Genomic DNA, 16,562 nt, shown 5'->3' with positions numbered 1-16,562 from the left:
TTATCTTGTAAGCAATTGACAATTCAAATAAATAAATAAAAATAAATAAATAAATAAATAAATGTTTATAATTGAATTTTTCTTTTTCCGCAATGCTAATGTTGCCTTATTTTCTGACCTTTTTTATTTAATTTTCATTTTGTCTTTATATTTGTCTCTTGGAAATTTAACAAAAAAATTTAAAAAATCAGGAAGTTTATCAGATAAAGAATGGATGTATTATTTCCAGGGGCGGGATTCAATTTTTTTAACAACCGGTTCTGTGGGTGTGGCTTAGTTGGTGGGCATGGCTTGGTGGTCATGTGACTGGCTGGGTGTGGCCAACTCAATATCACTCACATCGAGGCACACATGTCCTTGCCTGGCCCCTCAAGACTGTGGGGATGCTGCAACAGTCGTAAGTGTGAAAAATGGTCATAAGTCACTTTTTTCAGTGCCATTGTAACTTTGAATGGTCACTCCACACAAACAAAGTACCAGCAAAGGAGGGGAAAAAAACTCCAGAGATGTTCCTGAGACAGAAAGTCTAGTCCTGCCAAGAATATAATAAGGTTTAATGGATAGGCAGTTTCTGAAGCAACACCAGAATGTTTCCTTCCTGCCTTTCTTACAGGATTAGGCCAGTAATTTATCTAACAACCGGTTCTCCGAACTGCTTAGAATGTTAACAACCAGTTCTAGCGAATAGGTGCGAACCTGTAGAATCCCACCCCTGATTATTTCTCATTGGCAGTGTGCAGTCGCTGAATGTTGTAAAAGGATGCATGAAACAGACTCAATATCTATATTTCAGCAGATACATGTTCCTCATATGAAGGCTGGCATATCAATCAGCTGTCGTCAACATAGGGAGAGCATCTATATCATTAAGGAAACTCAGAAAATTTGGCTCTATCCATCTGAATGTTTAAGTACCATGTCCTCTAAGATTGTCCCAAAGGTATTTTCCAAAGGCAACTGGACTTTCTTGGTTTTTTTCCTTGAAAACATTTCACTTCGTATTCAAGAAGCTTCTTGGATATTCTTTTCATCTTGGAGGTTCTTTGGTTGGACTGGACTTAATCTATGGTCATCTGGATACTGATTGCTGGTCATGAGATGTTTTGGCTTTTTATTCCCTTTTGAGTTTCTTGATTGTTTCTTTCATAATATTTAAATGTTGTTTATGTTTATATATCTATTAATGGCTAATTAACAGTACAGACTTAACTCTAATTTCAACTGAGTAACTTAACTGTCCTGGTCCAAGTGAAAAACTCTAGGGAATTTCTAGAAACCCTGCACTCTGATAAATTAGCCATCAAATCTTTTTCCTACCTCTCAGTTATTTTATTAGCTATCATTGCTCTACCCAATCAGGAAAGATTTCAAAATTATTAAGAGGTTTATCTAGGTACTTGTGCTTGTATACATGCACATAAAGCCACTCAGAGTAACTCTGGGTGGCTTACAATAAAATATCCATTTAAAAAATAAAACCAATTGCCTTAACCATAAAGGAATATTTTCTAGTGAAGCGTAATAGTACTGCATGAAATGGTTTTTCAGATTACTAAAAAAATATTTTTAAATGAGGCACATACAAAATCTATTTCTTGTTAATTTGAATAGGAAAATGTGTCTGCTGGTTTGGCTGCTTGGTACAATTGCATATGTAAAGTTCCAAAGAAGAGCAATCCCATGTCCATAGCAAATGGAATGTTTGTGAACCTAATTCAATACATTGGTTTTAACATTTAAATCGTAAATGCCTTCTTGATCTGGGACCTAATTAACCCTCTGTTTCTTTCTATTCCTCTATATTCTGTATAATATCTCATGCTGACTTCTTGATCTTAAAGTCTGCTGGGCAAACTTGAAAAGAAGTAAGAGGCATTGCCAAACTGTATGAACTATCAGGCTTCCAACTATATATGGTTTTATATCAAAATTATTTTATTATTCATTCATTTTAAAAATAGAAAGAAATAACATGGTATTTTTCTATCACAATTATCACATCTGTAAAAAAAAAAAAGAATCATACCTCAAGCTATGACAGTAGCAGTTGATCAGATCTACTACTATTGAAAATAAAGAAACAGATTTGCTTAACAAATTTATTTTATCTTTAATCCTGCATTTCTGTTAGATTAAAACCCCTGTAAAACAGGTCAAGGAAAGATTAATCTATCAGTTAATCTGCAACAAATCACAGATTCCCAATGAGTATTTGCCTACAAAAGTCTTGAAATCAGTAATGACTGCAAAGAAGTTAAATCAAATTAGAAAATACGAAAGTGTCTTCCTTTTAAGAAAAATCCAGACTATAAAAGGATTTGTAAAGATTGATAAAAAGTGGAAGAAATGGAAATTTGCTTTTCCAGAGACATCCAAAGAAAATTATACTAACATTTGACATTGTGGAAAAGTTAAATTATGCTGACTTTTATTCTAAGAAGGAAAGAAATATTTTCTAATTAAAAATTCTAACAAATTATTTCAGTCTAGAGGAGAGTTCTGACCTTTTTATATTAGCTGTGGCATACCTGACCTATCTTTTTTACCTTGATTCTCTTGCACTACTGACTTAGCTAGTTGTCTATAGGGATCAAGCACAAGCAGATTAGCTTTATGTTTGAAATTATCCAGAAAATTCATGTTTGTGATTCATCCTATAAATGAACATTTTTGTACATATTTTTTTCTTCTTTGGATTTCTTTTTTTTTTTTTCAAAGCATGAACTTATGAAAATATTCAGGATCCCTAATGTTCACTGAAAAGGAAATTAAATCTCCTTCAAGTCTCTTTTGAAAACTTATGAACCCAGCTATGAAGGTTCTAGGAAATAATACAGAACTAGTTTGTTATTGCTTTCTTATGAGATTTTTTTTCTCCTTTAATTTTCTAGTATAGTCTACAACACTGCAATTTCCTGGTGGAATCCCATTTGAGTACTAACTAAGCCTGTAACTGCTTAGCTTTCAAGCCATAACAAGGTCAGCTACATGCTGCCACCTGCTGAGAAATTCATCTAGCATGCTGATGGACTAATTCCCTACCTGCATTACATTTCAAATCATGTTTAGCCAATTTCCAACAACTTATTAAAAATGTCCTTAAAACCACAGTAGAAATGGTGTCCACTAAAGTATGTTTAGTTCAGGTGGAAGGCCTAAAAATATTTCATTTGCTGTACACTAATAAATGAAACCCAGCAATTATAGACAAATGTTTCCTAAGAACAAGTTTTGGAAAATGCAGTTTTATTCTGCATTTGACATATCTACTTCTAGACCTTTTATGAATTTATGACTTTCAATCCAAATGGTAGCTCAGGGTATCCAGCTGTCTTTGCTCAAGAGCCATAATCACTTTGAAACACTGACCCCAGAGTATTCAACTACCACCTTAGTAGTGTTCACTTATTCACAACTAAAGAGCTTCTAATGAAGCACAGGGAAATGAGGATTAGTTCCCTTTGTTCTTCTGTTTAATTAACTTTATTCCACCTCAATGCCAGTGTATATCCTGAATCTTTTGCTAGGTAAATGAAAAGTTACTTTTTTTTAGAAGAACAAGGAGTGTATGATTGGGAGAAAAGACTGCCATTTAATGATTAAGGGAAATCTCAGGTGTATATGTTACTATACATGATCTTTCCTTCTTCAGTAGTTACAATTGATATAAAAAAGTTATTTTAGAAGATACTGCTTTATTTCTTTTTTGGAGTTAACTTCCTGCACAAAATTCTGTAGTCTACTCACCATTCAAGCCAATATTCTACAGATTATTTCCAATTTAATGTTTCACCTCTACTTCCTAGCTTTCAGGCAGGCAGTTTCTAATACACATTAATGTATAAACCCAAACAAAAGCTTTCTACGTAATTTTACCTTGTTTTATAAGCTGAACTTACACTGTAATAAAAAAAAGTGTTGGCCTACAAAATATTTCTTTTCAATCTGGAGGGTCAGCTGATTAAATAAGATATACCAAGGAAAACAAATAAGCATAAGCTTTAAGAAAATGTCAGTGAAATTTGATTCCATCATTTATTTCTTCTTTCATCATTCATTGGCAGAATATATAAACCATTCCAATCATTACCAACTGATTTACTATACTAGATTCTGCATGATCTGTTTTCCTAATGGCTAGAACCTTTTAGTGAGCTCATCTTCTAGCTCTAATATTTCAGGTCATAATACATTCTGCATACAGGTCACTTTAAAAAATTAACCAACTGTCTTGTGGATAATCAGCATGGAAGAACAAATTTGTATCTCAATGACTCTTTCCTCTACAGTCACACATACATGCAAACCAGCCTTCATTACTGTGTTCTTGGTGTGTATACATAGCCATGTTTAGAATAAGTATCTCCATTTTCTCCACACCATCCTTCGTAATGCCTTACAACCATGGTTACAACTAGTAGGAAATGCTCTTGGTTGCTGCTGGCAAGCTATCCTACAGTTCATCAGGCTTTTAAATAAAAACAGAAGGAATAGTGCCTTACAGCAGGATAATTTTCAGGTTTTTTAAAGTAGCAAGACACAACTGTACAATGTACAAGAAAGATGGATTTGGATAGGCATTTTGGCAATTTATCTTTTTCTCCACTTTTTCATGAAATGCAAGATTGAGAAGATCTGTTTCTTAACGTATGACAAAACATAAATGACCAGACTTTAGGGAGGCACTGAAAAAAGGACAAATTCTCTTTACTAAACTAGTATTAGTCAACTGGATATATTCTACTGACTTGTGGAGTTTTCTATTTGTTCTTTCTATGTTTGATCAATAGTGAAGACACTCCATTTGTAATGGATTGCAAAATGGAAATAGTGCCATATATAAAAGCTTGAGTTCAATTTGTAGATTAAATTACTATTTTTCAAGCCTGAATTATAACCATAGATTTTATTCCATTCTGTAGTTAAAATTAAATTCAGAATAGAAGTTAGTCATATTTATATTGGGTTCAATTATACATAATTAAAAATAATGTTTCATACAATACATTCTCAAATATTAGGACTGCAACTTCTTACTTTGGGGAAATGGTATTCTTCAAAAAAATCTTCAAATGTATATCCACAACCAAAATGAACATCAATATGTATTGGACAATTAGATTTTCAAATTGGAAAGTATCCAATAGGCTACTAGATAAGAGCAAAAGTAAAGTCTTGATGCTTATGATGTGGCTATATTTAAATTATAAATAAATTAAAATAACCCAATTCTTTACATGTCCTGAAACAAAAGCAAAAGTTCAATGCTATCCTATACCAAAATTAAATTGATCGTATACTTGGCAAAAAAAATTGCTACTCTTTGGAATGATTCACCCAACAGAGAAAGAAATTAATACTTTTTTATTTAATTCACATAACTTTTCATGTGTCAAGAAAAATCAGTCCAGATACTAATTAAAACTATTTAAGAGATGGGGTATTACATTATTCAGTCATGCATATAATCCAAACATTCATATCTCTCTATATATTCACTTCTGAACATTTGGTTTTTAATCTATATTGCCAAGAATTACATTGTCATATTCAGACATGTCTGAAAGTTTTGTCCTATTTATTCATGAGAAAATGTGGTTTAAGCATTTTGTGTTTTGATATTCTGAAATACAGATATCATCAGTTCTCTATAGCATACTTCTATAAAAAGCTAATAAAGATTAATAGTTGAGTTTTCAAATGAAATATTTGAACTAAATGAACTAAATAAACTACTACAAGCTACTTCTACTGCAATTTGGCAGATCGAATCCCACCAAGCTCAAGGTTCACTCAGCCTTCCATCCTTCTGAGGTGAGTAAAATGAGGACCCAAATTGTTGGGGGCAATATGCTGACTCTGTAAACAGCTTTGAGAGGGCTGTAAAGCACTATAAAGCGGTATATAAGTCTAAGTGCTATTGCTAATGCTAAAGTTATCTTTAGGGGGAAAAACACAGGACTTAACTCCTAACTCTTTGATAAGTGATAACGATTCAGAAGGTTACATGATTCAGTAAGTATGGAGGGTTCCACTTTGTATTGTCTGTATGATAAGGTTTCTATAGATTTCCCCAAACCTCTATTTTCTCCAAAAAGGTCCAAAGGTTCAAAGAGGGCACTGCTTACACTTTTACATAGCCTACAAGAGATCTTTTTAGTGCAGTTTCTTGGAATATCATTGACTATACTCTTTGTGGTCCTTTTTATTTTAGATATAATTTGTTTCTGATACTTTAAAAAATAATATAGTTGCTTTGGAATATTTTGATTTCATCATCCTGTCTCTCCGTCACTCCCATCTCAGTCTTCAGGTTATGAAACTGTTGATTAAAAATAGCATGTATAAAGCTATCAACAAATACTGTTAATCTACATGGAAATCAATAGCAAAGTAATTTGGATACTGCAAAAAAGTTTTAAATCCCACATGTTTTGTGTCATGTTTTAGTTCAGATTTATAAATCCCATCATACACATACCAGCTATTCATTAAAACAAGCAACAGAACTACTGTAGTTAATAGATTAGCCTGATACCAAGGAAATGTAACTTCATCCAATGGAGTTTTCTGAATACTATGGGATAGACACACTCTTCAAGGGATTGCGGGGAAAATGCAAGGAGAGAGAGCACAAGGTATGTTTGTCTTTAGCTTCTGAATGATATAAGTCCAGAAAACAAATTACATCTATTGTTACAATAATTACATAATTGCATTTGAATACTCCATTATTGAGTCAGAGCATCATTGGATATCATATTGAGCTCAAATTATGATAGGAGACTATTCTCCCACATGAACCTGAATAAATTATCCTTTAAGCAATCTTTTTTGTAATCTTTAATTATTTGACATGGTTTTATGCAATTATAGTTTATTCTTTCAAGTACAGAATTCTTACACTTCAAAACTGAGTGAAAAATATAACAACATACATCTTTTATCACTACCTACTCACACTCAAATTTATCAGGTTATTTAATATGTTTACATCTAACAAGATGTTTGAATATCCAACCTAATACTAAGATTTATAGTAATAGAAAAGAACCCAATTAAAATCAGATGCTGAGGTTTTCCTTTGCACTTTGCCAGATCTTGCCACCTCCTATTCTGGATTACTGCTGTTTCCCAACTCACTCTTTTTTTTCTTCCTGATTTTATTGTGTAATATCTTCTCTCATTTTTCCATTCTAAATGTTTCACCAGCCTGAGATCTAACCAAAACTTAGGTGCCTTGCCTCATACAAAGAAGAGATAGGAAGTAAAAAGTTTCTAAATTTATCATTTAATTATGGATGCAGTTTTTTTAAAAAAATGAAATAATTGCCACTGTTATGAAACTGAATGAATGACAAGCACTTTATTAATGATGTCAATTTTCAAACAATAAACTTGCATGTCAATCCAAGAGCCTGATTTACCACTTGTTTGGACCTAAATCTTCCAAAAACCATTTAACATTCTCTTTTTAAATCAAATTCGTCACTTTAATTCCTGTTCCCTTCTTAGAATCCTTCTCATGTTTTCTCCCAAAGAGAAAGGCCAACCATTTGTGACAATTGGGTTGAAATAAAATATGTTACTTGATATCATACTCTTGGGGGCAGCTTTGTATCATTCCAATCAAGATGGAGAAGGGTTTATAATGAAAACACTATAAGATAGAAAATATTGATTTATTGTCATCTTCTCTTGACATCATATGAAATAATATAGTGCACTGTTCCAATATCACTAGAAGTATATATTTTTCTTCAAAGACATTTATGCACTGTTGAGAATAAGTGAGAAGTTCAAAGAGAAAGATAATGACACCTCAGTCTTCCATTTTAAAGAGAGGTATCAAATATACATAAAAGAAAGTTTAAAAAAACTTACATCACATATGTAATTACTGTTATTTCTGATGTTTGTACTTCATGATCTCAGGGTTTACTTACACCACATTCACTCTTTTTTGCACCATATTCACTCAGTTCTTACAATAAACCTATCATTGCTTAATGCAATGAAGAGCATTGTTTATCTGAGTTTAAATAACCACACGGGTGACACTGGAGAAAGAATGTAACAACAAAACATGATTTAAGATTGGGAAAAGAAGAAAACTTTAATGTAAATGTAATCTAGAAGATTTTGGTTATGTCTTGTACTTTTTTTTCAAAGAGGAAGTTCTGTGCAGTAGTTGTGTCTCAAAGAAGAAATGTCTTGGGCTTTGCATGAGAATGTAATGCAATGTAAGTTGACTCTGCTTTAAGTCTCTAGTATAAAAGGAGGATAAAGGAGTCTGACATAGATGTGGACTAACAAGGACTGACTAGTCCAAGGTTACCCATCTGGCTTCCGTGCCTAAGAGGGAATGAGAACATAAATTATCCTGATTTAGTCCTTGATCTTAAGTATTAATTCATGCTGGCTCTCTTAGCTTGCAATTTATCAATTTCCACAATATTAAACTAATAATATATACAGTAGATTCTGGGGACATGTTATATATACAGTACATTCAACTTATAAGAACAGAGGGTTTTTTGTTATAATTTCTTTTCTTTCTTCCATCCATTCAATACTTATCTGAAAACTGATTCTGCATAGACCTTCAAAGTACCTACAAGAATGCATTTCCCTCTAGGATTCCACTCCAAGAACAGACTTGATGGATATGACACATTGCCTACAAACATTCAAAAGTTAGCCTCTCTCTCCCTCCATCTCTCCCTTCCTCTCTCCCTCCCCCACCTCTCTTTGTCATCTATCATCTATCCATCCATCTATCGTCTATCTATTGTGCATGCTTCAAATATGATTTAGAAGAAATGTCTTGGGCCTTGCATGACAATAGTCTCTCTATTTATTCATATGTCTAGGTTTCTTTAAGAACTTTGAAAAATGCCATTGCTTAAAGTATCCACACTTTTTTATAGTGTCATAAAAATATGAAGTAAAGTTAGGATGCTTTAATGGAAAGCAAAGAAGCACTTTACTAATGTTTGGCACAAACATGTCTTTTGAATGTTTTTAGGAAAGGTATAACATGTAAGTATAATCACAGTTATATGGAATATTACTCTGTATTAATTCATGTTATCCTGTTTTACAAAAATAAAAGAAAGTTTAACTTAGAAAGGCATTTTTTTTTACTTTGTATTGATTTTCAGGAGATCTTCTTGTTATATGTTTGTCTGTTCTGTTAAAAACCAAAGAGATTGTGGATGAACGTCTGAAATTTCTGTTGAATTCTCTGGACGAAATTAAGTATTAAAAAAGCGGATTTTTGGGAAAACATTTTATTTGGCACAGACACAGTAGACACAGTGATGTCAGGCATATCTTCATGAAGGCAAAATTTTATCTTATGAATGTCTATCTAAGGACTGTGTAGTGCTTTTGGATTCAAAAGAAAAAAGGTGCTTCAGTGCACATCGGTGAGCACACAGTACCTGCCAGCTACTTCTTAAATCAAATGAATCACTTCCTGGGATCACAATTAGCTATTGAGTGTAGCTATACAATACTGAAAAAAGTTAAAACTTCTTTAACCAGTTGCCAATAGGTGTTACATGATTACTCCCACATGCTCCCAAAAACTTTTCTTAATTTAAACCAAATGTGTGTATATTTAATTGCACCAGAAGGAACAAATTCTGAACTGAGTCTGTGTCAAAATACATACCTTCATCATGCATTGTCATACACACAGTAGTAAATATAATAGCAGGAATCTATTATCAGGAACTTATCTGAGAACCTTTCTGATCTTGTGAAGTCAATTCTCATAAATATATAGTATACAAGCATTTGTTAAAAATGTGTCACAGACAGTGTGGAGTCAAAGGTTTCACTATCAATTATTTCTTCATTTCATTGTACAAGGAAGAAGAAACCCCAATTATAAGCACAGCAGCTAAGTGGCCCCTGGAGTAACTTGAAGACATGGAATTAATAGAGCTAGCTATGTTTTGAAAATATTTGGACTTTCTGGAAGCAAAAGTGTAGCTTTTCTCTGTTATTTGTCAAAGCAGCACATTTGTTTAAGCAGGACCAACTCCACATGATGCTAAATAAAAGATTCTATTGTCCTGAAAATATTATCTTAAAATCAAGGATTCCTGAATACATTAACATTATTTTCCTTGCTTATACAGGAAAAAAATGGTCTATTTTAATAAACTGTTTAAATGTACCATGTTCATAAGAAGTCCAAAGCATTTTTTAAATTTATTTACTGCCCAACTCCCAACAACTCTGAGCCATTCACAAGTTAATAATAATTAAATCAATTAAAATGTAGACAAAAATAAAAGAATAACAGTTTTAAAGTTAAAACAACCCTTCTAGTGAGTGATATTATACAAGAAGAGTTTTATCAATTTATCAAACTTTATCAAATACTTTTGTTATTGACTCACATATATCACTGCATGTTAGGATAAATATAATGATAGAAAGGTTTGAGGAAGTTTGCTAGAGAAACATCTGCAATAGCAGTTAGCATGAAACCACAAACTAAGCTTTACTATGTTAAACATATATGTGACATTAAGGAAAAAGACAAAGGAAAAAAATTGCACATAAACCTTGATTCTATCCTTCATAAGAAAATCAATTTCTTTATACAGCAAGTCTTCATCTTACAACAGTGATTTTCCTTTGCTAATTAACTAATCCCATAGTCATTAAATGAGGCAACTTTTGCTTGCTTTCCACAAGGTTATGAGAGAGGCATGGCATGGATTGAGGTAAGTGTATGGGTGGTCAATGTAGCACAAGCACAGGGAACTGGGTAGGGGTGGGACTCTACCGGTTCGGACTGGTTCTATAGAACTGGTTGTTATGGTTCCCAATAGTTTAGAGAACTGGTAAATCGGACCTCTGGCTGGCCCCGCCCCTCTTCACCCACTTCTCTGCTTCCTGCCCAATTAGTCTTTATTGCACACATGCAACATCATGCGCATGCATGACATGCCTGCAGCCTTCTTCTGCCTGCCCACCAGGGCAGCCATTACTGCCTGCCTTTCACTGCGACACAAGCCTCTTCACTGATCTGCATGCTCATAGGTATGCCTGCAAGTCATGCTAGCCCTTCCCCCACTGTCCCCAGGCCTCCCACGGCCCTCTCTGGGGTTTTCCAGGCCTCACTACCAGCCTACCTACCCACCCATCCCATCCCCAGGCTTGGCTGGCTGGCTTCCTCACCGGCGCATCCCCATCCTGCTTGCGGCACTGGCTGGGGCCTGTCTACCTTTCCCCCCAATTCCCAGGCTCGGCTGGCTGGCTAAGCCACCACACGGCGCTCTCCAAGCTCTCCCACATGGCAGCCTCCTGTAAGACGCACCATCACCACAGCATTTCTGCTGCCTCCGCCCACTTCTACCAGGAGCAAAATGAAAGGAAGCGGATGGAGGCAGTCAGGTCCACTGCCTCTGCCCATTTCCTTTCATTTTACTGTTGCCGCCACCACCTGCAGAGGTACCGTACTTTGGGAGGGCCTTGGGGGGTGCTCCACAGCCCCACTACCACTGCAGCACCTCCACCGCCTTGTCACCTCCACCCGCTTCCTTTTGTTTTGCTGCTGCCACCACTGCCACCACTTCTACTGGGAGCAAAACCACTTTCTTTTGTTTTGCTACTGCCACTGCCATCACCACAGCCACGTCATAAGAGGAGGAGAAGGGGGAGGAGGAGGAGTAGGGTTGCCTGAAGGGACGCTTCCACCATGGCTGGCGATCGTTGTTCAGCCAGTCCCTTCAGGCCCTCCCCCTCTTGTGACCGGTGGCTGAGGTGGGGCTGCGAGGGTGGACACGCACAGGGAAACATACCTCAAGAGCAGGTAAGAGAAGCAGTCTGGAGCTGACACAAGCTTCTCCATTGTACTTTCCAGCTGGGAGAGTGGGAGCACCTCTCTCCCAGCAAAGCAAGAAGCCTGCAAGTCCCCCTCTCATCGAATGGGCTTCCGGGAAGCAGAGAGATGTAGGATTCAACCAAGTTGCTTCGCTGCTGCCCAAGAGCCCATTTGATGAGAGGGGGACTTGCAAGCTCTCTCTTTTCAAGGATGAGTTTAAGAGCACCCCATGAAAGAAGCTGAGAGCAAAAGTAGTGACTGCAACAGCAACAGGGTCATGTGACGTATATCTCCATGGTTCCCTCCCAGGTGACAGCCAGGGCTTCACCTCCTCTTTTCCTCAGAGGTGCGGTGTCTGCCTCCCTTCACATGTCTTGCAGAGGAACATGCCTTGTTCTCGGCTTCTCAGCTTCTACCATGGGACGCTCTTAAACTCTTGAAGAGCTGGAAGACATTTCATTCAATTGCTGCCAATTAACTTGCCTTGCCCAAGATGGCTGCAACAGAAGCAGGAAAAGCGCACCTACTCCGATATCTCTTTCACAGCCTGGGCATCACCCTGCAGCTCTCTGCACATGTGTGGGAGTGCTTTCTTATGTCTCATAAGCTGCCCAGGGTTGCTTGGACAGTTAGCAGGCAAGGGGGGAGCATGCGCCAAACCTGCTTGCTTCATCCATATGCCAGGTAGGATGGGCAGCAATCTCAGGTCCTGGGTGTTTTCAAAAGGCTGTTCACTGAAAGGTGGGGGACACAGTAATTGTATAACTCCCTTAAAGGGGTGAAAAAATAGCCCTCATGTGTAGGAGAATTGATTTACAAGTAGAAGTTTCCTTTTTTTCTCTCTCTCTCTCTTCTCTGTCAAATCTCTGGGTAGAAATAAAAGCTGATGGGAGTTTTTGAGCTGGAAGATCATTTACAACAGGGGTCCCCAAAGCTGGCTGAGGAATTCTGGGAATTGAAGTCCACAAGTCTTAAAGTTGCCAAGTTTGGAGACCTGATGAAAAACAATCCTGTTTTTAATGAAGAAAATGCTGAAGCAGAAGTGAACTGATCAATAAGTATGGTGATCTGGGATTGGGATATTCTCTATTCTAGGTGAATATATATTATTTAATCCCTTTGAATGATCTGGAAATACTCCTTACTTTTCAATAATGTTTAGATTCTCAAGTGACAGTGCTGGAAAAGAATGCAACTGCACAATTACAACTAGTGGCAACTACTTCTAAGCTAGAAGGTTTAGCAGGAGTCACCTATTCCTTAATTACATATTAACTGACTATGCAATGTGTTAAATAGAGTGCTGCATTTGAATCTCCAGAAATTTAACTAAAACACAGCAGTAAAATTGCTAGATGTGTTATAAAATTTACAGTGATTGTTGGAAACAATTCAAGATATTAAACTTTAAATGATTTCAAAGCTATCTGAAGAACTATCTCAATATGAGCCAGTCTAAAGGCTAAGATCAGGAGATGTATGGTTATAAAGATGATGGAAGTACTAAAGATACTACAGTACATTGGTTAAAATATATTGGGTTCTGATGGCTACTGAATATAATCCAGAAAAGAGTGATTACATAGGCTAAAATGATTTGGATAGTTTTTGTACTATTAAAGGCTCATCTGTGTCTGAGTAGATGAAGTCCACAAAGTATTTGAGGGTGAGACTCACAGGATAATTTCTGAAAAGGAAAATCACTTTGGAATCTAAGAATGAGAATGTGTCAGAAGACAGATGGAATAAAAAAAAAAAAAGACCAAAGTTTATGTCTGATGGTTATAAAGTATTTATTTATTTATTTATTTATTTGATTTGTCAATTGCTTACAAGATAATAGGTATAAGTATATACATAGTTTAAAAAATTGAATCCTACCTCTGGAAATAATACATCCATTCTTTATCTGATAAACTTCCTGATTTTTTAAATTTTTTTGTTAAATTTCCAAGAGACAAATATAAAGACAAAATAAAAATTAAATAAAAAAGGTCAGAAAATAAGGCAACATTAACATTGCAGAAAAAGGAAAATTGAATTATAAACAATTTATTTTTATTTATTTAGTTATTTGATTTGTCAATTGCTTACAAGATAATAGGTATAAGTATATACATAGTTATAAATACATGAAATGGGCACATATAAGAAAAATAAAAGAAACAATAGGACAGGGAGGGTAGGCACATTGGTGTGCTTATGCACGGGGCATAATTATACAGACCTCTTAGGAAAGGGGTGAGATCAATAGTAGACAGTCTAAGGTTAAAGTTTTTGGGGTTTGGGAAAGAAACTACAGAGTCAGGTGGAGTATTCCAGACATTGACCACTCTGTTGCTGAAGTCGTATTTCCTACAATCAAGTTTGGTGTGGTTAACCTTGAGTTTGTATCTTTTGTGTGCTCTTGTGTTGTTATGGTTGAAGCTGAAGTATTCATTGACAGGTAGGACATTGCAATGTATGATTTTATATACCATTCTTAGATCAGACTGAAGACGGCGTAATTCAAGGTTTTCTAGGTCTAGAATTTCAAGTTTGGTGGCATTAGGTATTCTACAATGAGTAGAGGAGTGGAGAACTCTTCTTGTGAAATATTTCTGGACTTTCTCAACTGTGCTAATATCAGATATGTAATGTGGGTTCCAGACTGATGAGCTGTACTCGAGTATTGGTCTAGCAAATGTTTTGTATGCTCTAGTTAGTAGTGTGATATTACCAGAGAAAAAGCTACGTAGGATTAGGTTAACAACTCTTAATGCCTTTTTGCCTATGTAGTTACAGTGGGCTCTAGCACTTAGATTATTAGAGATGAGTACTCCAAGGTCCTTTACAGAGCTTCGATCATCAACAAGATCTTGACTATTCAGCTTGTATTTTATTTTCTGATTTTTTTTGCCAATATGTAAGACAGAGCATTTATTTGTTGAGATTTGAAGTTGCCATTTGTTTGACCATTCTGATACATAGTCAAGATCTTTTTGAAGGGTAGCAGTATTGTCTGTGGTATTGAACAGCTTTACATGATCAGTGAAAAGAACGCAGTTGCTCTTAATATGATCACAGAGGTCATTTATGTAAAGTATGAAGAGAGTTGGTCCTAGAACACTGCCTTGGGGGACACCACTATTGACAGGTACAGAATTTGATAGGACACTCCAATTTTGACCTTTTGTTGTCTGTTTGACAGGAATGCTTCTATCCAGTTATGCAGTTGTCCAGAGATTCCATAAGATTTTAGTTTTAGGAGTAGTTTGTCGTGTACCACTGAATCAAAGGCTTTACAGAAGTCTATGTAGATTGCGTCTATTGCTTTGCCCTGATCGAGTTGTGTAGTCCATATGTTTTTGCAGTGTAAGAGTTGCAGATTACAGGATAGTTTTTTCCTGAAACCAAATTGTTTATTAGAGAGTAGGTTGTTTGTCTCTAAGTGGAGCATAATGGATTGGTTAATAATTGATTCCATGACTTTACAGGTGACGCAGCATAAGGAGACTGGTCTGTAATTTTCAACTAGGCTGGGGTCTCCCTTTTTGAAGATGGGGATGACCGTGGCTTGTGACCATAGGTTAGGCAAAGAGCTGGTCCTGAAAGATTTTTCAAAGGTTATGCTTAGAGGTTTGGCTATGGCAGTGGATAGCTTTTTTAAGAAATAGGCACATATTCCATCCGGTCCAATAGATAGAGATGGTTTTAGATTGTGTAGTGCTTTTTCAACATTGTCTTCTGTAAAATCAATATGTATTAGATCATTGTAGTTGTCTGTGGTTCGGCTAGGAAATACTGGGCATGATCCATTGCTGTTTACAAATACTGAGCCAAAGAATGTATTAAAGATGTTGGCTTTAATGGTGTCGTCGTTGCAGTCTTTACCATTAGGTCCTGTTAGGGGTGGGATGGACCTTGAGTCTTTTAGTTTGTTGTTTACAAAATTGTAAAAAGCGCGGGTGGAATTGGTGCATAGAAGGTTTTCCTCTTGTTTAATGTGGTAATTGGTGCATTCAGTCTTTATCTGGTGGCATAAATTTTTGTATCGGCTTTTGAAATTGGCAACGTGACCAGATTTGTTTTTCCATCAGAGTGATCTCTTTTTGGATTGAAGTTTCCTTATTGTTATGGGTAATCTGTTTTTTTGTTTTTTGTTTTGGGAGTTGTTGTTGGTACATATAGTTTGATGACTCTTTTGACTTCAAGTAAAAATATGTTGTAATGGTCTTCAACAGTATTGCATCCAGTGAATAGAGATTGCCAATCAAGGGATGAGAGATCGTTGTCTATAAGATCATAGTTGCCTTTTTTGAAGTTATAATTGAGAATCACATTGTTGTGTTGATTTTTGTGTGGGCGTATGTTGAGACAAATGTCAATCATATTGTGGTCACTGCTGGAAAAGGGTTCTTTAGTTTGTATTCCATAAATTAAATTCAAACTATTGCAGAAGATGAGATCGAGGCAGTTGTTTAGTCTAGTGCTGTTGGTTACTAGTTGTTCTGGTCCCAGATTTGTAACAGCATTGTAGAAGGTTGCGTGTATGGGTTCAGTTGTACATTCATTTAGGGTCCAGTAATATGAGGTAGATTGAAGTCACCAAGAAAGATAAAAGCGTGTGAGCAGGATGCTGCCAATGTTAGTAGTGTATTTAGCTTGTTTACATGTTCGATGTCATAATCACGTGCTCTGTAACATAGTAAGAATCGAAATGTGATATTTAAGG

This window comes from Notechis scutatus, chromosome 4, assembly GCF_049901735.1.
Source record: "Notechis scutatus isolate UNSWTSFEM ecotype Mainland chromosome 4, rNotScu1.2, whole genome shotgun sequence".
In the NCBI taxonomy this organism is placed as follows: Eukaryota; Metazoa; Chordata; class Lepidosauria; order Squamata; family Elapidae; genus Notechis; species Notechis scutatus.
The sequence above is the reverse complement of the archived record's forward strand: the minus strand, read 5'-3'. Positions refer to the sequence as shown.